Source organism: Lissotriton helveticus, chromosome 2_1 (assembly GCF_964261635.1).
Source record: "Lissotriton helveticus chromosome 2_1, aLisHel1.1, whole genome shotgun sequence".
NCBI classification, from domain to species: Eukaryota; Metazoa; Chordata; class Amphibia; order Caudata; family Salamandridae; genus Lissotriton; species Lissotriton helveticus.
Genome location: NC_136059.1, coordinates 7,233,738 through 7,257,069, shown reverse-complemented (window position 1 = coordinate 7,257,069; position 23,332 = coordinate 7,233,738). Strand labels below are relative to the sequence as shown.

The window sequence follows — 23,332 nt, the reverse complement described above, 5'->3', positions numbered from 1 at the left end:
TCCGCCCGGTGCTTGCGAAGCTGTTTGAGAAGACCCCTTTCGCCCGGGCTGGTTCTCAATAATCTTAGGGATTTGTTGATCGCTTTTTTGTGTTTTTTTAAGGCTAGTTTGTGGGTGCTTGAAATCTTCCCTGTGACCGTGGAGCCAAAAGATGGGAAGTGCCGTACTGTTGTTGAATATGTGTTCGCAAATTCGGCTGTAAAGGTTTCCCATACGGTTACTGAATTACCCATAGGATAGTTTAAACTGTTTAATTGCAGTTTTGCTACTTGAAGTACCTCCATCGTGTTTGCGACCGAGGTTTTAATTCGTTTAAGATTTATGGTATGACAGGCGTGTGGTCCTGTTGGATTGGGGAGAATTGAGTCTGGAAAGGCAAGAAAAGAGACTTCCTGGGGGCGGTGGTCGCTATCTCCCTTGTCTCCTAGGATAAAACCCAGTATATGATGAAAAAGTGGGAGACTAGCGTGTGGTCTATTGTAGAGGTTGCGTTGCCTGAGTTGAACGAAGCCACAGATGGGGAGTCCTCGGGGAATCTTCCATTTAGAACCCTCTGGCCGATGTGCTCCAGGTCTTCCAGCAACTCCTTCGCCGGCTTGGAGGTTTTACCTTGGCTGCTAAAGGATTAAGTTGGAATATTCCAGTAGTACGACTGGGCCTGAATGTCATTGTTTGAGGATGAGCCTAAAATGTATTGGTTGAAGTCTCCAGAAAGAATTAAATTGGGAGAAGTGTGCGAAGTCATTACGTGGTGTAAGTGGTCCATTAGAAGTTTCGACTCTTGTTGGATTGAGCTGCAGCACCTAGGCCCCTCACGCCTCACCCTTGCCTTGCCCCTTCTTGTCCCACCTGCCCCTCTCCACCGCAGCCCAGCTCAAAGCCTTGCGGTGTATGCTACTGGGGGCATGGGGTGAGAGGCTCGGGTAGAGGAAGAAGGTGGAGGAGGGGCAGGGGCTGAGATCAAGAAAAAATGGTGATGGACTACAACTGTGCCCCCACGAGCCACAGCCACGGCCACAGGGGGGGCTCAGGAGTCACAAGGAGGGGTCCCAAGAGAGGGCCACTACGCGGACCTCCTCAACCCCGCAGCACCGTAGTCCACTTGCAGACCTCTGCAATCATCCGCAGCCCTAAATCCCACCGGCCGCTAATGAGGGCGGGTGGTTAGGACAGTGGGAGCAGGTCAAAGAGCAGGTACAGGAGAGGGAGCGGCAGAAGCAAAGCGACTCTCTCGCCGTGGCAGAGGGAACAGCGTAAAGGTACTGCCAGCTGTAATGAGAGACCAAGTGGGGGTGCAGGAGCAAAACAAGCGCCGCTGCGGCTGCATTCTTTTCTCCACGCAGCCGCAGCCGCTAGGCGCCTATGTGCTCAGAGCTGGGTGCCTCTGTGCACCTCCCGCTGTGAATCATGGGTTACGTGACTCCCAGCACAGCACAACTGCAGAGCACGACTGCCAAGCCATGCTCACAGGTCAATTCAGACGTTCTTCCTACCGTGGCTCTCGGTGCACGGCTATCGGCGCTGGAGCAGAGGCTCAGAGGTCAAGGTTTGCCGCTTGCGGTCCGCGGTAGCAAGGGTGGCCCTCCCACTTCACTGCTTCACCACTGCCACCGCCGCTGTTGCTGCTCGATTCAGCTCCAGTTGGATCGGGGCGGGGAGGGGGGTCGCCTGCCACCTCCTTGCTTCGCTACTTGGCTCCCTGCTTCGCCGCTTCGCCGCTGCCGCAGCCCGTCTCGCACTGACTGACTGTGACTGTGAAAACACGGACTGGAATCCAGAAACCGGAGTGAGAGGCAAGGTTTTACTAGAGGGAGAAACATGACAGCACCGGTATACCCATTACCAGCTTAACAGGCCCTGGCATCACAACATTGATGCTGCAAGCCAAAGACACAAGTCTGCCCTCCTGCTGCTGGATGAAACTCTGGCAGAGGAGGCCTGGACAATATGTTTCCTGTCACAGGGAGGTGTGACCACCTCGCAGACAGGCTTTAGTGTATTGGTGTTAGGTGGGTGCACTCCAAGAGTGCTTTGCTGTCTGCACTGGGGGCACATTTGGTGTCCCTGTGCATAGTCCAGCTCAAACCGGTTGCAGGGGCACTCAGCCCCTGCTCTAGCGCAAAACTGAACAAAGGAAATGGGTGTAGCCACCCCTCTTTCCTGACCCTCCCATAGATGGGTCCTCAGAGTTTGTCCCACCCCTTCCTTGGGTATAAAGTAGGAACCCCTAACTACAGGACTTTACATTTACCTGGACGAAACTCTGCTACCAATTTGCCAGAACTTCTACTATCTACACAACTTTGGATGACCGAAGAATCTCCCTTGGAGTAAAGGAGTTACTCCCCTGCAAGGCAGGCACCATAGACGCATATGTCTGGTTTGCAGCGACACTGCTCCCGAAGGACACTGACAGTTTTGCAACACAGTAGGTGGGTTTCCAAGCTTCCCCGAGGCCGATCCATGTTCCCAGGAACTCTGGGATCCAAAGCCCTCATGGGGAACGTGCAGCCCGAACCCCTGGACACCACAACCATTTGCAGACCCCTGAGGCTGTGCTTTGGGCTACTTGTATTCCAGACCCCAAACAGTGATTCCACCGAAGATTGCAGGCCTAGACTCCTCAAGTGACCCGTGGGCTGGTATCTAGTGATTCCTCTCAAGGTCCCTTTGCGATCCCTTGTCTGTAGACTTGTGTGTCTCTGAGAAGGGTACTTGTACTTTCAATGGGCTTTCCTGGTTGCTCCAGACGTGCCCTGACTCTTAATTGCTTGGGGAGTCCACAAGACCTTGCTGGTCCGCACCAAAGAAATTTTCTTCTCAACGCATGGGTTGCAGTTGCCAAGGCTTGTTGGTCTCCAATCCGGAAACTGTCCCCCCAGCACTCAACATCCTTCGTGGGCCAGCTCTCCAGCAGACTTTGGTCATCGTCTACGCCGCCTGGTCCCCGTGGCAGTGGAGTCAAGCTTCACCTCTTTGCACCTGAAATATCGGACATCGGTGGGCATTCGTCTATCGTGTCCCTGGTCCCTAACAAGTGACCCAGACTATGTCCGCTCTGCTTTCAGGTTCTTCACATCTTAGATTCAGGCTTGGATCACACTGGACACTTCTCCTTTCCACAGCAGCAGCACTTTGCAGCACATCGCCATTGAAATCAACGCCGATTCCCGACACCATTTGACACCTATGCACCAGCTTCCCTGGGTGAGGTAACACGAGTTCTCCAGTGCTCCTGTGGGTGCTAGCCCTAGAACCCCCTAAGTCTAAAGGGGTTTGCTCAAAGTTCTCTTCTAAGTGTTCTTATTCTTTAAAATTCCAACTGTGACTTTCCTATTGAATTGTACGGGGGTCGCGGCTGTGTTCTCACACTGCACACGTACCCCGGGGGTCTCCTGTGTCACTGCCTTGGGTGCTTCCTTGGGATCCCAGTGATTCTACGTGCTCTAGGCCTTGTGTCTAGTCAAGTTGTGGTTCTTATACCACTTTCTTAATATATGATTTGGTCTCCCCCTGGGGCCCATTGTATATTGTGCTATTTACTGTTGTTTAATAACTGTATTATTGTGTTTCTTGCTCTAACTTCATAAAGAGGTTAGTAGACAGTGTTTAGGAATAAATACATATATTTTATATATCTACCTTGTGTGGTTCTCCTTTCAATTAGTTATTCAACAGGTTATAATCTAGTAAACCAAGCTGCTTTACACTTCTTCAAGACTTAGCCTGAAGGATAGTTTTAAATAAAGGTTGTCTTAAACCTATCATAAATAAGGGTTGTTTGGACTGGTACAAGGTGCTCACTATAACTTGTCGACGGCATATGCCAGGCCAACTTCTCACATTGGTTGCAGCGGTGGGATTCAAGCTTGCTATTGCTTTACCAGATAATCTCTTTTAGTAACTAACTGAAAACCATTATAGGTACATAGGAACATTGTTAGACCTGACACCATTGGCGTGGGACTCCCTTCCATTTTTGCTGTTGCCTCATGTGTTTTCGCTGGTGTTAGATGCTTTGGGCAATGTGCCACTGCTATTTACTGCCACAGTGCAAATGTTCCCTACTGTAAATGTATGTATTAATTGGTGATTCCATGATTGACTATTTGGTTTACTTGTCAGACCCTAGTACAGTGCACCGAGTGTGCCCAGGGCATGTAAATCCAAATGCTGCTAGTGGGCTTGCAGCACTGGTTGTGCCACCCACAGAAGTGGCCTTGTAAAATGTGTCTAAGGTCTGCCATTGCAGAACCTGCGTGCAGTCTGGTACTGTCATGCTGACTGGGCAAGCGCACCCACTTCCCAGTCCCTAAACCTTCCCTTAACTTCATATTAGTCACCCCTGTGGTAGGCCCAAGGGCAGGGTGCATTGCAAGTATAGGGTAGGACAAGCCCTGATGTGTGTGGCATGTCCTAATAGTGAATTACAGCTATTTTCGTTTTTCACTATTGCAAGGCTACCTGTTCTCCATAGGCCAGAATGGACTGTTAGAATTATTACATTTTATAATCCTAACTGACTCAGAGATCATGGTAGAAATTCGAGTTTAGTATGCCTGGGCTCAGAATGATAAAATACATCTTTTGGTGAAGTTTATTTTATTATTCTGTGTTTGCAAATACCACTTTTAGAAAGTAGGTATTTGCTTGTCTAACTATCCAAAGCCTGCCCTTGCTAGGTTGTGTATTCCTTTGTCTGGGTTTCTGAGTGACAGGGCTGGGGGATTCCAGGAGACAGGTTGGGGAAGCCCAGTGGTGAATAGAGAGATCTGCATCTAGAAGGGAGGGAGGAGTTGCACCTGGGACCTGAACAGGGCTGGGCCTTCCCTCTACAATGCCGGCTCCACCCCCTGTGGTATGTCTGATGTCTCTGCCCTGCACACTGAAAGAAGAGAAGGAAGACTGTCAACAAAGTGTTCCAGGACTGTACTTGCCTTCCACAATGCTGGCTCCACCTCCTGTAGGGCATCCGATGTTCCTGCACTGCACTGTGAAAGGAAGGGAGTAGTCGGTAAATAGAGTGCTTCAGAACTGGTTTGGACTGGTCAAAGGCCCCTCTGCCCTCAGAGAACATAGGATTTCTGGGTATAAATATTGGGACCCTGATCCCATGAAATTAGATCACTTTGAACTACAAGAAGAAACCCTGACTGAGGAGAGGAACCTGAAGAAACTGAGGAGAGACTATTTCCAAGCTGAAGTGCTGCTTGGGGGATTGGCCTGCAGTGGTTGCCTTAGTGCCAAATGAAGGAGAAAGGAACTTTGTAACTTTGCTTTCAACTTGTGAAGGATCTCCAAGGGCTTGGAAAAGAGCTTGCCTCCTGCTGAAGTCTCAGGGACAACAGACTTCAACCCCCAGCTCCCCAGAGTTCTTGTGGAAGTGCCTTCTGCTGTTTTGGGGCCTTCTGAGGAGCTGCATGTCGCAAGGAGCTGGAAGCGCGACTCAACGAGAAGAAGCGTGTCGCCGTCGCTGTGCCTGCCGTCGCAACTCTGGAGAAAGGAGCGTGTCGCCGCTGGAACTGTTGCACGGCACCGCATCGGAGAGAAGCGTGGCGCAACGAAGAGGAAGTGTGTCGCTGTCGCTGCTGTTGCCATCGCAACTCCGAAAAAGGAGGGTGTCGCCGCTGTGGTTGTCGCACTGCACCGCATCAGGAGAAGAATCTCGCAACAAGGTCGGAGCGTGTCGCCGTCGCAACTCCGAAGAAGGAGGGTGTCGCGGCTGGAACTATCGCATTGCACCGCATCGACCAAGAGCACCTCGCATCCCCGAGAAGCGCGCCACCGTCGGAACTGCTGCCGTCGCATCTTGAATGTCACCGCTGTAGTTGTCGCATCGAGCGGAAGCTTCACGCATCGTGGAGAAGAGCGTTGCCGCTGGAGCTGTTGCTGTCGCATCGTAAGGGTGTCGCCGCTGCAGTCCAAGCATCGAACCAAAAGTTTCTCGCATCCCCGTGAAGCGTGCCTCATCTGGAAGATCTTCACGTCTTTATTTCTTTGCACCTGACTTTGCCACATTTCACATCGCTGCGACATTGCCTGTTGTGGAAGGGCAACGCAACTTAAGGTACATTGACGCAGAGTGTTGCATCTAAGAACTGAACTGAACTAAGCTCAAATGTACCATCTTAAAGTAATCATAGTATTTTTGTTGTTTATGGTCTTGTGCTAACTTTATATAAAGTCTACTTATTTTTTATATAAAACCTGTGTGGTGTCCATTTGTAGTGTTGTCACTGGGTTACTGTATGTGGTCACAACTGCTTAACTTATAACGCCTCTGAAATAAGCCTTGACTGCTTGCCCCAACCTAGAGGGTGAGCAGGGGTTATTTTAGGTGTGTAATCCCCTTGTCCTGACTAGAGGAGTGGGTCCCTACTTGTCACAAGTACCTACATGTGCCAAACAGAGACCCAAACAGAGACTCCCAAATCTAACAGCGCCAAAGGAAAACAAAACACCAAGTACAAAACAAGAAATGAAGAGTCACAGGTGTTTTGTAAATCAAATAAGTACTAGTCCACTGTTAGTAATCCGGGCATAACAACAAAAGCATGGCAGGTAGTAGAGGAGAGCGCTCCTGCGCATATCTCTATCTCTCCCAAAATACCTGAAAACTCCCGGGCCGGGAGTTTAATCTCACAGTCCTCACGGTCCAAAAACGAGCACCCGAGTTCTCCGACGGTCATCAAGGAATCCTCGGGAAGAAAACTGCGCCTCTGCGACGTTGCATACGAAAGTCCTCCAGCGGGGAACACCTTCCGCTATACGATCTCGGAAGATTGTCAAGCACCGACTTCCTGTAGAGGCGGTGTTCATATCGAGTGGGGCTGTTCTTGGGCAAACAGGTTCCGAATACCTCTACTGCGCCCCATGGCCTTATGGGACTTGTAGTGTAGTGGGTCTGGCAACAGGCAAACTGGCTTTCACTCATGCAGGGAAAGGATGTATTACACGCATTTTCCCACTCTGCCCTCCCTTCCTGTCTGACATGTAATCGCGACAGGGACACATGCCCCCCTCTTTGGGCTGTTTTCCTTGCGCTCGGCTGTGCTTGTTATGGTGAGGAGAGCTGCGCTGCCCCCTGCACAGAGCCATTATTGGCCCTGCGGTCCCCATCCCCCAGGGCTGTCTCAGGATAGGCCCACCCATACAGCCACTTTTGGTTGGAATCTGATCCGAAGACCCGTCGTGGGTTCACCTGCAATATAGCTGGCAGACTCCTTTTTTTGCCGGAAATCCACAGCAGATCCATTGATCTGAGTAAGAAATTAGGAACAAGGATTTGAAAACAAAAAGAACCAATGTTTGGAAAAAGGGTTGGCTATGAAAAGAGCCTTTGTGTTTATGGTGCGCAGATGATAACTACACATACAACATGATGAAGTCTTTTAAGTTGTTGAGGAACACTCTGTTGCCTGTGTCATGGACTTTATCTTTTCAAAATATTCCATCCATGTCTAAGCGTAAGTTAGTATGTTAGAGCCTGTGTTGGTGGTCTTGGAAAAATTAAAAAAGAGCTGTACTGATATGTTTCCTAGATTTCTCTAACTGCAGACAAAATTGGTTTGACCTCTTGTCGTAATTTGGCAATACCTGAGTTAGCGTTAAGCTCAGCTACACAAACATTTCTGTTAACTTGACTAAACGTGCGGGGGCCATTTTGTATTCGGTGGCTTCCATTTTCTATGAACATGCGGCCTCGTGGTCAGCATGCCCTTTCGTCCTTCCTTCATGCCAATGAACCGTTACCTTGCCCAACAACAGGCTATTTTTAGCAATGGTCAGTCTCGCGCATGCGTACGTCTGATCTTTGGACTAGAGAGCGGTCACTTCTTAGGAATGTTCCCCTAACTGACCAGTGGTATTAAGCTCCTCCCACATGTTGGTTGTGTTCCAAAAATGCCCTTATATGTACCTAAAACTGTTCAAATGCATACCGCCTACCTTTTAATTACCTTTAAACTGTATAAAAGAGGTCGCACACCGACGTTCGGGGTGATACTTCTTGCATTACCGAAGGGTGCTGTAGGAATGTACCACCACCCCATGGGGTCCTAATAAACTTGTCTCTTTGCATTTTCAGTTTCCGTGCCAATTTCTGTCTATGGTGTTTGAGGGTTTTTGCAGAGTATGTAGGCCTGACAGAACCCGATACCTCAATTGGCGACCACGAAGGGACTCATCGGCGACTCGGATGCCCGAAGGAGAGGTCACGAAGAAGGATTGGAAACTCGCTATGGACGCGTACGCTGCCACTGAGTGACCCGAGTCTCGGCACCCACGGTGTTTTTCCCTTCCTTCTGATCTGACCTTCCAGGTGGCGCCGGTCCTCGACTGAGATTCTGATCGTTTGGCTTGTCGTGTAGTGCCTGTTTTGGCGGATTCGGCTACGGAACTTGGCAGTTGGAAATCTGGACACTTTTGAAGATCTTTGGTAAGCTTATGTTTGGTAAGGTAGTCTACTGACACTTACTGTGGCTTTTTGAATTTGAATTTGAATTTGACTTTGTACGAGTTAGCTAACGTTTGGACCTATGATTTGAATTATATGTGGAGTGCACATCACATAGGCAGGCATGGAGGGATATTTCTCTGCTTTTGAATTTGTTTGAACGGCACATTGTGCATAAGTACCCTTAAGTGCCATTTTATGTAATATCAAATTTTTCCGTGATATTTTGAACATGCCTGTTCTCAGCACACTCCGAGGAATGTGCTGCTTTGGAAATGGTACCACTTATCGATTAAATGAATCTCAGCCGGCTCCCCCAGAGGGGACTCCTAATCGCGAAATGTACATTAAATTTGGCCTTCCTCCCATAATGTATAGCACGTTATGGCACAAATACACTAAACCTGATCGTGAATTGCAATGGCCACTACATGGGTCATTCGATTTGTGAAAAGTCCAGTATGTAGAACAGTGTTTGTTTCAGCGCAGGTCTAGGCAGGATATGTTTGATTGTGTGCGTATGTGGGAGAAAGCGGTGCGTGAACGAATGAAGCGTGCAGAAGCCTTGGCGGACAAAGAGCAGCGAAAGGCTGCTCGGGATAAAGCTTTACAGCTACAGGAGAAGGTATTGCAGGAACAGAAAGAGAAAGAGAGTCGAGAACGTAACCTGCAGGTTAATGGTCAGTTTCCTATTAGACGTTCTCTTTACCCTGTCCTTGCTAATGAATTAGATGATTTTTCATTGTTAGATCGTTGCCCGCCCCCGTATGTTCAGCCTACGGCTCCAGATGTGGAATCGGACGAGGATAATCAGGACAAACAACGTACCAGGTTACAGGTCGAGCGTATGACGGAATTGCGTTCGATTGCCCGTAAACTTAATGTAAATTCTATAACTGTTTCAGAAGTTGATGATTTTATGAGCAAGTGGTCCGACAAGGAACGATTGTATTTTTTAGATCATTTTTCAGGTGAAGTTGTTGAGCGGTTTAGAAAACACTCTCCTGAGTTGGAACCTAAAGATATATCAGTTGGTCGTGAGAATTTTCGTAAAGGTATTTTTGCTCTTTCAGATGCGGACGAATTCTTCCGGCGGTTGGTTCAGTTACGAGATGAGGCGACGCGATTGCGAGCGGCGAACAAAACATCAGAGCAATCAGCGTCTGGATCGACGGAAAATTCCCGAGTGTGCCCTATTTATGGATCAGATAAGAGTGTTGCAATTAATGTTTTGCCTATGCGGGAAGCTGCACCTTTGTATGTCCCTCCTAAAGGGGACAGTACGGATGATGATAAGACGTCTAAAGATTCAAAGGGCTATTTTGTGTATAATTGGGTTTATACGCCATGGAATAGAGCAGATGTTATGGCACTTAAGAATGCTTTGCCTGACCCCCGTAAAAATCCAGCAGCTTTCTATGAAGGTGTGGAGGGTGCTATTTCTTCGTGCATTATGACGTTAGTTGATATTGATCTTTTCTTTGGGCTGATATTGCCTCCTGATATGTGGAGGGTGATTCGTAAGTTTGACGAGCGAACGATATTAGGCACAGATTGGGAGGACATAGTGAGAGCTGATTCAGATAGGGAACCTGCGTGTAAACCGTGTCAGTTGATTTTAGATTTGCCAACAGCTATCTTGAATAAATTAAAAACACTTGTCCCTCCTAAGAAAATAGATTGGACAGTGTTAGCGTTGTGTAAGCAGAAACCAGACGAATCGGTTTCGGATTTCTTTTCACGTTTTGAGGAAGCATTCCATGATTACAGTGGTCAATCATTAACAGAGGACACGGGCAGGCACTTATTCGTAGATAAGTATGTGGCTAATCTCCTACCGGAGATTGCTAAGCGATTGAAGGCTAGTGAAAGTTCATGGACCACGCCTTATTAACTATGTCTCAGTATTATGAACGTCAGGAACTAGAGGCTAAAGAGAGTAGTGATAAGAAAGTGAAGGACTTAAAGACGAAAGTGATGTTGGCGCAGGTTTGTGCTACGCAATTGAGAGGGAAAGATAGGGGTAGACGAGGATCATACGTTACGTCTCCCCTTCGTTCCGACATTTCTGAGGATCAGTGTGCATACTGTAAGCAGTTTGGACATTGGCTCGCATATTGTCCAGTGCTTCGTGAACAGCGTAGTCAGAGGGGTCGAGGAAGTGGAAGGTCACGGAATAGTTATTCAGGACCAAGAGGTGGAGCGAATGATCGCGGTAGGGGTGAAGAGAGGGGTCGTAGTCAGGTTGAACATAATACTTTTGATCGACGGAATCAGTATCAGATAGCAGAAGGAGAGTATACTGAGTCTCAGGATAAAAATTATGCATAGGGTTGCGTAGGATGAGGTGTGGAATCGGTTGAAGTACCAGTCGATCAAAGGGGTCCATAATAATCAGCACATGTTTTGGGTTCTACTGATCAGTTTCTGGTCGACACAGGAGCTACTCGAAGTGCTCTGTCTAAACACTTGGTTCCAAGGGCTCCCCTGTCTGGCGAAACGATTACAGCAATAGGGTTCGATGGAACACCTTCACTAAGCCCATTGTCTCAACCCCTTACATTTCATGTTGATAAATTCACTGCCCCATGTCCGTTTTTATTATCTCCAAATACACCAGATAATATTATGGGACTTGATATGCTAAAGCATTTTCGTGCAACAATACGCTGTGCCCCTGAAGGGGTGCGGGTCATTTTGAATGAAAACTACCCAGAAATTGAGAGATCGTGCGTCATGCAAGAGGCCGACGCATTAGCTTCCCTTCCAAGTACGTTATGGGCTACTTCCGATACTGATGTGGGCCAAATGATTATTCCTCCTGTGCGCATTACTGTAAAGGAGGGAGCGGTTTTACCTCGTGTTCCTCAGTACAAGATCTCTAGAGAAGGTGAAATAGCTTTGATACATATTGTGAGTGACTTGATAACGGCAGGGGTGGTGGAGGAAGTTCCCTATAATGTTTGCAACAGTCAAATTCTTCCGATCCTAAAGAAAGACACAGATACTAAGATCTATCGTTTTATTATTGATTTGAGGGAAATTAATAAGATAGTTGTACCGCAGTATCCAGTAGTATCTGACATTACCACTTTACTTACTTTGGTTCCACCCACGGCTACTACATTTACAGTGATTGATTTGAAAAACGCTTTCTTTTCAATCCCTATCCATCCTGATAGCCGGTATTTGTTCGGATTTACATTAAATAATAAATCGTGTAGATTTTGTCGAGTTCCTCAAGGTTACACCGAAAGTCCTAGCATTTACAGTCAGGCTTTGAAAAGACAACTTGATTCATTTGATTTGCAGTCTGGGGTGGCACTAATCCAATATGTTGATGACATTCTGCTTGCAGCAGACACACAGGAGCAATGCGAGGAGAGTACACTCTCCCTGTTTTCTTTCCTTGCGGAACACAATCACAAGGTTTCGCGGAAGAAGCTACAATATTGTAGACCAAAGGTGACATATATTGGTCATCTTTTGTCTAAGGAGGGACGTGCATTAACATCAGACCGAATCCAAGCAATCTTAGATACACCAGTCCCTTGCACGCAGAAGGATGTTCGTGCTTTCATAGGGTTGACGTCCTTCTGTAGGCAATGGATACTAGGATTTTCGTACATTGTAAAACCTTTGTTAGCGTTGCTGTCCAAAACTGCACCACTCCCCCTGGAATGGACGGACAAATGTCAAAATGCTTTTGAACAACTGAGACAAGCTCTTTGTTCTGCGCCAGTGTTAGGTACACCAGATTACACAAAGCTCTTTACACTGTATGTACATGAGAAGGATGGGTGCGCATTGTCAGTCTTGGTACAGTTACACGGAGATAAGCAGAGGCCTTGCACATACTTTTCAGTGGTACTCGATCCTGTGGCTCGAGGACTGCCTGGATGCCTTCGAGCAGTTGCAGCAACAGCAGTAGCTATACGGCAGAGTGAGGGAATAGTTCTGTCACACAAATTGTTGGTGCTAGTTCCCCATGCAGTAGATGCGCTATTGAACCAAACGAAAACGCAGCATCTAACCAGTGCCCGTTTAACAGGATACGAGTTAACATTGCTGGCGCCACACATTACATTGAAGAGGTGCGCCACTTTGAATCCCGCTACTTTATTGTCATATCCTGTTACTGAGACCCAGGAGGAAGAACAACATGATTGTGTTTTTCTGACTGACGAAAAAACAAAGGGTCGTGTTGATTTACAGGACACGCCACTTCCTGATGTAGATGGGAAACTATGGGTTGATGGATCGTGTGTGAGATTGCCAGGTGGTACAGCTTCCGCAGCCTATGCGATCACGACCCTTAAGACAGTGGTAGAAACAGCACGGATACTGCAGAAATCGGCTCAAGCAGCTGAATTGATAGCCTTAACGAAAGCATGTGAGCTAAGTGCTGGATTATGTGTGAATATCTACACCGATAGTCGTTACGCCTTTGGAGTAGCGCACGATTTTGGCCTACTCTGGATTGGCCTACTCTGGAGGGAACGAGGGTTTATGACCTCACACGGAACACACATCATGTATGGAGAGTTGGTATGCGACCTCCTGAATGCACTATTATGTCCAAAGAAGGTGGCGATAATAAAATGTAGTGCACATAAAAAGGTGACGGACAAAATAGGGCAAGGAAACGCTTTTGCAGACCGCATAGCGAGAGAGACTGCCATGTTGCAAAATGACTCCCCTATGTATGTGGTGAGATCGCAAGCCGAGCGATGGCATGATGCTAGAGAAGAAGTTTTAGACATACAGAAATCAGCGTCTGAAGCGGAGCTTGCAGCATGGGCAATAGAGGGAGTGTTGGATGATGAGGGTTGCTGGAGAAGCAAAGACATGAAGAGATGGAAATTACCTGCTGCTTACTTGCAGGAAATGGTTCAAATGACACATGGGTTGGCACATATTGGAGCTCTTGTGATTACTAAATCGCTTACACGAGTTTGGGAGCATCCTGAGATTACCAGCACGGCTAGGAGAATAGTACAGACCTGTCTGATATGCCTACAGTACAATCCTGCAAAAGGAACCTCTACTCCTAAAGGAGGGTTCGTTCCACCTACTGCACCATTCGAAGTACTGCAAATGGATTATATCCAACTGGAGCGCTGTAACAACCTCAAATATGTCCTAGTGGTGGTGTGTGCCTTTAGTAAATGGGTTGAAGCCTACCCCACAAAGGACAATACAGCATTAACAACGGCTAAGGTACTACTAAAAGAGTACTTCCCACGTTATGGTGTTTGTAAATTTTTGTGGAATGATAATGGTCCTCATTTCGTTGGGAAGATAGTAGAGCATGTCCTGAAAGGATTGGGAATTAGACAAAAGTTCCACGCTGTTTTCCACCCGCAGTCAGCAGGTCTAGTAGAAAGGTATAATGCGACTCTGAAGCTGAAGCTAGCAAAGATCGTGGCATCCACGTCTTTGAAATGGCCAGATGCTTTGCCATTGGCATTATTGTCTATTAGATCAGTGCCACACTCCCGAACTGGCCTCACACCCTATGAAGTGGTGTTTGGAAGGCCCATGAATATCTGGGGAGTTCCAAAGCCTCGTTTGATACATGATGTGCCTTGTATAATGATGAACGATTATTTGGCACGATTAACAAATGATTTACTTTCTATTCATCAACAGGTTCGAGAAGCGCTCCCCGACAAATCCATTGGAGAGGCTCACAATCTTCATCCTGGCGATTTTGTAATGGTCCGGGTGTTTGAGAGATCCAGCAGTTTGGAGCCGAGGTGGCGTGGCCCTGAGCGGGTGCTGCTGGCAACGCAAACGGCTGTGCGAGTCACGAATAAGAAGCGGTGGATACATTCAACGCACTGTCGACGTGTTTCTCCAGACCTGGTGAACCCTGAAGTGCTGTCCGATTACAGAGACATCTTGGATGCGGAGAAGAGCCCAGCTGTTACGCCTCACGAGTCGGAGGGAGCCTTCCCGGACCACACTGTTTCTGGCGGAGTGAAGTACAATTTCGGCCAAGGAAATAATTTTTTGGGTATTTTTCATGACTGGTTGGTAACCGTTCCGAGGTTTGTGAAACGGAATCCGGGAATATCAAGGGGGGGGATCAGTTCTGTCCAGTGTAGCGACACCCGTCTTGAATCTCGGAGAAAAACTCAACGGCAGCCTCGGTTCTCAGCACCATATTTTTATTTTTTAGTTTGTTTCTTGAGACTTTTGTTCATTGTACCATGGCACCTATGACATTGAAAAATAGACGAATTCTGGGTGCGGTTCTTTTTGTTGCAACAATAGTGGTAATAGCAGTAATAGCTTGAACTATCGAAAGACTATTTCCTGCACGGGACTATTTACTGCCTACCACTCCAATTCCATCTGAACATTTTCATTTTACTTTGCCCTACCACAAAGAAAGACATAGACAGACCTATTTGAATAATAGTTTCATTCAGATATTGCACCACACGCATAATATGACCAACACGTCCAATTGTTGGGTATGTGGGATGTTACCTGGGCATCAGAAGAAGGGAGGAACCCCACTTATCCCTCTTCCTTTTTCTCACAATGGGTCATGCAATGCTTGGTACACTCTTCTCTTTACTTTGAGATGGCCAACAAAAGGTGGACTACTTTTTCGATTGAACAAACAAAGTTTGCTATAACAATCGAGATGGCTATCCACAAGCAGAAGGAACTAAATTCGAGTGGGAAGAATATCGACCGGACAATGTGTCTACACCTCGCATCTTCACTAATCAGAGACTTACAAATATGTCTAGTTTACACGTAATTACTGTCATTGATACGAAAGCAGATCTTTGTATTAGGAATAAGGGAACAATTCCGGTGGGGAGAAGTGAATGCAATGTTACTCTTGCCTTTGATACCCCCAATGGTATTTCATTTGTGGCCTCACGAAACACTTACTTTATTTACGGTAATAAAGGTTATCATCGTCTTCCTCTTGGATGGTTAGGTACATGTTACATATCTTTTGTATTACCCCCTGTGTTTATTGCCCCACCTATGTACCATAATGATTATGTATTGTATCACGATTTTCTATTGAATGGAGTTAAGAGAACATTGGATATTGATGAAGTCGACCAAACTGACACCTCACTACAACAATATGTGGATTTTAATTTAGGGTTGTTCTCTTTTATAGGTGCTGCCCTAAACAGCAGGAAAATTAGACGGTTAACACGTGTTGTGGAGGCAATTGCTAATGAGACTGCTTCTGCTTTAGGGAATATAACTGAAGAGCTTCAGATTACAAGAATCGTTTCGCTTCAGAACCGGATGGTTCTGGACGTAGTGTTAGCTGATCGTGGGGGTGCATGCCGCATCATTGGAAGTAGTTGTTGTGTTTATGTGCCAGATAATTCACCATCTGTGTATGATGCTATCTCTAGGTTGCACAAAATTGCCTCTGAAATTCACACTGACAATGGTACTTGGACCTTTTCTAGCTGGTTTTGGACTCTGCTTAGTACATGGGGTTGGAAACTGCTAACTGTTTTATGTGTGATTATTGGGATATTTTTCTTCTGTTGCCTATGTATACAATGTGGTCCTACTCTATGTACTGTATGTATTACAGCCTGTATCCCATCCAAACGAGCTATTGCTAAAAATGTACAGATGAGTAATGCTGAAATGAAGCAAATCATGATGCTTGACATTAATGATGAACATTCAGGTTACTTCCATTATGAGGTAGCTTCAGCTAAACGCTAAAAGGGTCGTCTGTCGTAATTTGGCAATACCTGAGTTAGCGTTAAGCTCAGCTACACAAACATTTCTGTTAACTTGACTAAACGTGCGGGGGCCATTTTGTATTCGGTGGCTTCCATTTTCTATGAACATGCGGCCTCGTGGTCAGCATGCCCTTTCGTCCTTCCTTCATGCCAATGAACCGTTACCTTGCCCAACAACAGGCTATTTTGAGCAATGGTCAGTCTCGCGCATGCGTACGTCTGATCTTTGGACTAGAGAGCGGTCACTTCTTAGGAATGTTCCCCTAACTGACCAGTGGTATTAAGCTCCTCCCACATGTTGGTTGTGTTCCAAAAATGCCCTTATATGTACCTAAAACTGTTCAAATGCATACCGCCTACCTTTTAATTACCTTTAAACTGTATAAAAGAGGTCACACACCGACGTTCGGGGTGATACTTCTTGCATTACCGAAGGGTGCTGTAGGAATGTACCACCACCCCATGGGGTCCTAATAAACTTGTCTCTTTGCATTTTCAGTTTCCGTGCCAATTTCTGTCTATGGTGTTTGAGGGTTTTTGCAGAGTATGTAGGCCTGACAGAACCCGATACCTCACTCTGCCACTTCTGTCTTTGGCGTGTTTCAGAGAATAGCAAGGCAGTATATGGGAAAAGTGACATTAATTTGCCAAAGGTATCCTTCATTAGGAATCCTACCCCAGTAAATTATGCCTAGGTCATTGCCCCCACAGTGCACAATCATGAGGTCAAGTTGTTGTCCAAAGGAGGCAATTGTTGCCACTTGAATCCTCTCCGGCCAACGCAAGTAATGTCAGAGGCTGCAGGATTAAGGGGTCCCTGCTACGGACCCCATAAGTCACTTTCCGACAGCCTTTTCATGTCGGAAAGGCGGGCATAGAAAGCTTGTTGGAAACCGCCATCGTAGTCTTGAGGACGGAAACGCTATCCATAAGGGGGTACGATACACTGATACGCTGCGAGTCAGAATTTGCGAATAGTTTACGTTCCAACCATGAACATCGTAATCGGGTGGTTAGAATATAAACTGACCGAGTCGGTTGTAAGGGCACAGATGCAGTCGAGGGAATTCCGACTGTCGGGAGGAGGCTTTCCGCCCGACATCATAATCAGCCCCTTATTTGGTAAATACTATTAGTTATTCAAATGAAAAATATTTACTTCAATTGTGTTTTTAAGTTTTTTGTTTAGTTTAATTTTAGGCGTGGGTTGTGGGGTACATAGGAGTAAAGGGTGAAAAGTTAATTAATTCTAATGAATTAGTATTTCGTTTTTAATTAATAACATTTGTTTAATTGATAATTAATTATGTTAATGTGAAATTTAATGTCTTTAATATTAGATTTTAGATGTGGGTTGTGGTTTTTGTAGGGGTATGGGTGGAAAGTAAATACATTTTAACAAATCAAAAATTATTTTTTATACATTAATTACTATTTATGATTAATTATTCATGTATTTGTTATTTATTTTAATTGTGTATATTATTTTTCTGGAAACTCGTATGAGTGTTTTGTGTGTTTTGTAGAGGTATATTGTGGACAGTACATTTATGATGATTAAATACTAATTATTAGTGCAAATAATTTTTGTTAAAGTTACCTTTTAAGTGCAGGTTGTGAATTTTGTGGTGTTATAGGGTGGGAAGTAAGTAAATTAAATTTATATCAGAAATAATGATTTTTACAAAAACTAATTTCTAAATTAAAGTACTTATTTGTATGCAAATTATTATTATTTTTTATTTGGATGAATATTTGTAGGTATTTAAGGTATGCTTTTCACGCAATTTAATAAAGAATGTATTTTATTTCTCAAAATATTAATATTTATTTTGATCTATTTTGTTTTTTAAATTATTTTGTTTTGTTCAAAATATATATATTTTTTTCAATGCTGAACTGACTGGAGTGGGACTAGTAATATGTTACCCCTCTGCTAGCCAACACTTTCCCCACGGTTGCACTTATTGAAGTGGGAATAATAAATTTACCCCTCCGCTATCCAACAATTTCCCTATTTTTGCGCTTGTTGGAGTGGGAATATTACATTTTACTCCTCAGCAGTCTAACACTTTCCCTACTGTTGTACTGACTGGGGTGGGAATAGTACATTTTATCCCTCAGCTAGCCAACACTTTTCCTACTGTTTTACTTATTGGATTGGGAATAGTACATTTTATTTCTCTGCTAGCCAACACTTTCCCTACTTGTGCACTGAATGGAGTTGGAATAGTCAATGTAGCCCTCTGCAATCTAACACTTCCCCTACTGTTGCACTTATTGGATTGGGATTAATGCATTTTTCCCTTCTGCAATCCAACACTTTCTCTACTGTTACACAAATTGGCGTGGGAATAGTAGATTTTACCACTCCACAATCTAACACCTTTCATACTGTTGTATTGATTGGAGTGAGAAAAGTAAATTTTACCCCTCAACTATCCAACACTTTCTTTAATGTTGTACGTATTGGAGTGGGCATTCTAAATGTTACCCCGCCGTCATCAAACACTTTCCCAACTGTTGTATTGAGTGGAGTGAGAATAGTAAATTTTACCCCACTGCAATCCAACACTTTCCCTACTGTTTCACTTATTGGATTGGAAACAGTACATTTTACTTCTCTGCTATCCAACACTTTCTCTACTGTTTCTTTTTTTGAAGTAGAAATAGTCAATTTGACCCCTCCGCAATTCCAACATTGTTCCTAATGCTACACTAATTGGAGTGGGAAAAGTAAATTTTACCACTCCGTTATCTAACACTTTCTTTAATGTTGCACTTATTGGAGTGGGAATACTACATTTTACCCCTCTGTCATCCAACACTTTCCCAACTGTTTCATTGACTGGAGTGGGAATAGTAAATGTTACACCTCTGCAATCCAACACTTTCCCTACTGTTAGACTTATTGGATTTGGAATAGTAATTTTTACTTCTCTGCTATCCAAGACTTTACCTACAGTTGCATTCATTGGAGTGGGTATAGTACATTTTGCCCCTCTGCAAGCCCAACATTTTTCCTACTGCTACACTAATTGGGGTGGGAATAGTATATGTTACCCATCCACAATCCATCACTTTCCCTTCTGTTATACTAATTGGGGAAGGAATAGTACATTTTACCCCTCAGCTATCTAACACTTTGCCTACGGTTGTAGTGATTTGAGTGGGAATATAAAATGTTACCCCTCTGCAATCCAAAACTTTCCCTACTATTACACAAATAGGGGTGGGAATAGTACATTTTACCACTACACAATCGAACGCTTTCCCTACTGTTGTAGTGATTGGAGTGGGAATATAAAATTTTACCCTTCTGAAATCCAACACTTGTACTACTGGTGTACTTATTGGAGGGAGATTTGTACATTACATTCAGTTGTATTCTTTTTACATTGTGCTAAGTGGGAGCAGTAAAACATTTTTATATTTGTTTTATTAGTTTGCGTGGTTTTGTATCAATTATAGTGGAAATAGTATATTTTTTGAAAATGTACATTTAGTTTATCTTGTTCTACTTTATATTATGTTGTTTTTGTTTATTTAATATTATAATATTCTTAAATATTTTTAATGTGTGAAATAATGTGTAGTTTATTTAAATATTTTTAATATGTTTAATTTTTTTATTTTCTTGGAACGGTTTGTTTTCTAAAGAGTTTTTGTAATTGGTATATGTATATATGTTTATTCATTTGTTATATTTTTATAATATTTTTAGATTATAAAATAAGTTAAATGTATTTGTTTAATAACTGTTTTTCAAGTATATATATGTATATATATATATATTCACTGAAAAAACCACAGGTTTCAGGCCTTATATAGTTAGGAATCAGCATTTAAAAAACCTTTGAAATTCACTGAAAAAAACATAGGTTTCAGGCCTTATATAGTTAGGAATTAGCATTTAAAAAAACCTTTGAAATTCACTGAAAAAACCATAGGTTTCAGGAGTTATATAGTTAGGAATTCGTTTTTAAAAAACCTTTGAAATTCACTCAAAAAAATATAAGTTTTAGTGGTGTTATAGTTAGCTGGACATTTTACTCATACAAAACCAATGAAATTGCTCCTATACAGTTAGTTGTACTAACTATATTTCGCGCACCCGCAATCCACTGCTGATGATGTCACATATTAGATCATTCATGACATGGTCAGTGACATCACTGATGACATCTCAAATGACATCACTGATGACATCACTGATGACATCATCCAGTGAATGTGGTTTGCCTCGTTATTTAAATATGCATTATATATATAGCAATTTACATTGAAAAATGAGTGGATATATATAAATAAATATTTGGATGGAGGATTTAGTAGCAGTGTTATTGACTGTTTACTTGACCAATTTATAATGTCTCACTAAATATAGTGGATAGTAACTAAACTGTGTGAATATCTGTATCACTTTGTCAGTTGTTGTGTAAACTGAAAACAAGGAAATCATGATCCAGACATATATCCAAGGAGGGACTAAGTAAGTGCATTTTAACCAAGAAATAAAAACACTAATCCCTGCTGGAGGTGGTTGCAAAACAAAAGAACTGTCTGAAAAAAAATCCTCTTGATCCCTATAGTCCCACGAGGTACTCAGCTGGAAAGCAGGAGTCTGTGACTCAGCAGTAGGATTTGAAAAATCCAATTTGGAAGGATTCTCCAATGGTGGGTCCTTATAAATAACATCCACTGTGGCAGACGTGATGGGAGAAACGGGTATCATGTCAGGTAAGGTGTTGGTGGAGGAATCGGCCTCCTCCTCCAACCGTGGGAGTATCAGCATTATTGGTGCTCACAGGCTGTAATAGTCTTGTGGGAAGAAAACAACTACTTCAAGGAATACTTTGGAAAATTGGCAAATGATGTAGTTTAACTTTATCAATAGAGACAAAGCGTTTGTCTTTATATCCAGGAAGCGGTATAAAAATCACAATTTGTGTACCCTGTAGTCTGAGGACTGGAACTGGCCGTACTTAGGGCCAAATTCCTTCTTGATTGCCACCTTTTCTCAAACCAGGTCCAAATAGTGGGAGCCATTCAGAAACTGGTATTTGATCGGCAGGGCTTGAAAAGGGTGGATCAAGCAAATGTTTGCGAGATTGAGTAGCCTGGAATTTTTGTAGGTCCTGTAAGATAGCACAATTGTAATCTATGTCAGGTTGTGACAGCTGCCGCAGTGTCTGGACCCTCAGGGTCTGAAACAAACATCTTGATGCCAAAAAGTACTTCATATACTTAATGCTCATTGAACCCCAAAGAGATGGTTAAACCAACCACTCTCTGTACCTAAAATCCTAGCCGTTAAGGGCTGCTTTAAGTTATGGTTCATTCTTTCCACAACAGAATTGCACTTCGGCCTATATGGAAAAGAAAAATGCACTTGCACTTGATTGGACTTTATCGAATCACAGTACACTTTATTTTTATTTTTTATTTTTTTTTTGTTCAAAAACCTTTATTGGAGTAAGCATAGAAAAGTACAAGAATGGGCCTACAACCTCACGGGCTGGCCGCTAATGACAAGGCACAATGCATGAAATAAAAATGTACACCCGTGGTCAGGCAGAGCTCGAGCACAAAGCATTACTCTAAATATATCACAGAGCAATTTGAATTTTTATTTTACAAAAAGAAAAACAAACACTAAAAGGCGAATGCACGATAATGAAGGTCAGCCCAAAGAACGGAGGGGACGGTCCACGATCAGGAGAACACACCCAGAGCCCGGAGGCTCCAATCAAGTCGGGAGGGGGGAGGGGAGCAGCGGGGAGAACCGGAAATATAAAAGAAAAACAATATGGAAAGGTTCCGGGAACGCTCGTCTAGGGAGATAGGACAATCTCAGCAGTGCCTACAAGGGGAGGGGTGCAAATACCCCCACGATAATCATTCCACTGGTCCCAAACCTTCGTCCACGCCCTGGGTCTGCCCCTGGCCACATAAACCGTCTTCTCACGAAACATGGACCAGTCCATGTTATCTTCCCACTTCGAGACCTCAGGGGGCCTGGACGCGCCCCAGAGTTGCGCAACATCCCGCTTCGCAATCATGTAACCCAGGGTAGCCCATCTGGTCTGGGCCACAGAGTAGTCAGTGGGCTCCCACACATTCAACAGACATCGTCGAGGCTCCGGCCGCAGGGCCACACCCGTCACCGCAGTCATCACCTCAAGCACAGCAGTCCAGTAAGCCGCTACAACCGGGCACTCCCAGAGGATATGTAAAAAGGTCGCACTCAAACCACAACCACGCTTACATAGCCCATCCGAAGAAAAGCCCATCGTCACCAGACGCGGACCCGTGACATAAACTCGATGAAGAATCTTAAGTTGAACCAAACGGAGATGGGCAGGAATGGCCACCTCCTTGGGAGAAGAGAGTGCCGACTGCCAATCCTCGTCGTCCAGTTCCAACCCATCGCCAACCCAAGCCTCCCGAAGTCGGACCAGTAAGTCCGCCCGATTATTGATCAATTTCTTGTAAATCAGAGAAATAGTGCTATCGGGAAGATGCCCATCAAGGACACGGTCCTCGAGGGGGGAAGATTCAGGCAGGGCCTCATCAGGAACCAAGACTGAGGCGAGGGCGTGCCGGACCTGCAGGTAGCGAAAAAATTCCCTACCACTCAAACCATATTCCGCCTGGAGGGCCTGGAACGACTTCACACAACCGTTCGAGCACACATCACCCACCTTACAAATCCCAATCACATCCCAGCGGTCGAAACCCTTGGTAGACCAGAGTCCGCCCAAACGTTCTGAGGCATAAAGCGGCGTCGCCAACGTCAGTCGATCCTCCCACCCCAAACTCACATTCGCAGCTCGCCATACGGTTACTGCGATTTTGGATGGGCCCACAAGATGGCGCCCGGCCGAACGAGAATAAAGCGCTCTAGTAAAGTCCCCACCCGGAAGCTGGAGTCTATCCATCTCGAATGCAGGATTACGACCCGGGGAAAACATCACGTGATTAATGGCAGACAACTGGGAAGCCCAGTAATATCGCTTGATATCGGGGAGCGCCATGCCCCCGTCATACCAAGGGATGGTGAGCTTTGCGAGTGCGATACGCGGACGCCCATCCCATATCAATTGCCGTTGAAGACTCTCAATCTCTT

The 23,332-nt window shown here is 44.8% G+C and overlaps 1 protein-coding gene across 1 annotated transcript in view; it reads right to left on the bottom strand.

Moving 5' to 3' along the window:
* The window catches only part of LOC144819163 (uncharacterized), a 517,380-nt gene that overhangs the window by 223,372 nt on the left and 270,676 nt on the right, over window positions 1-23,332 (bottom strand). The window lies entirely within an intron of this gene.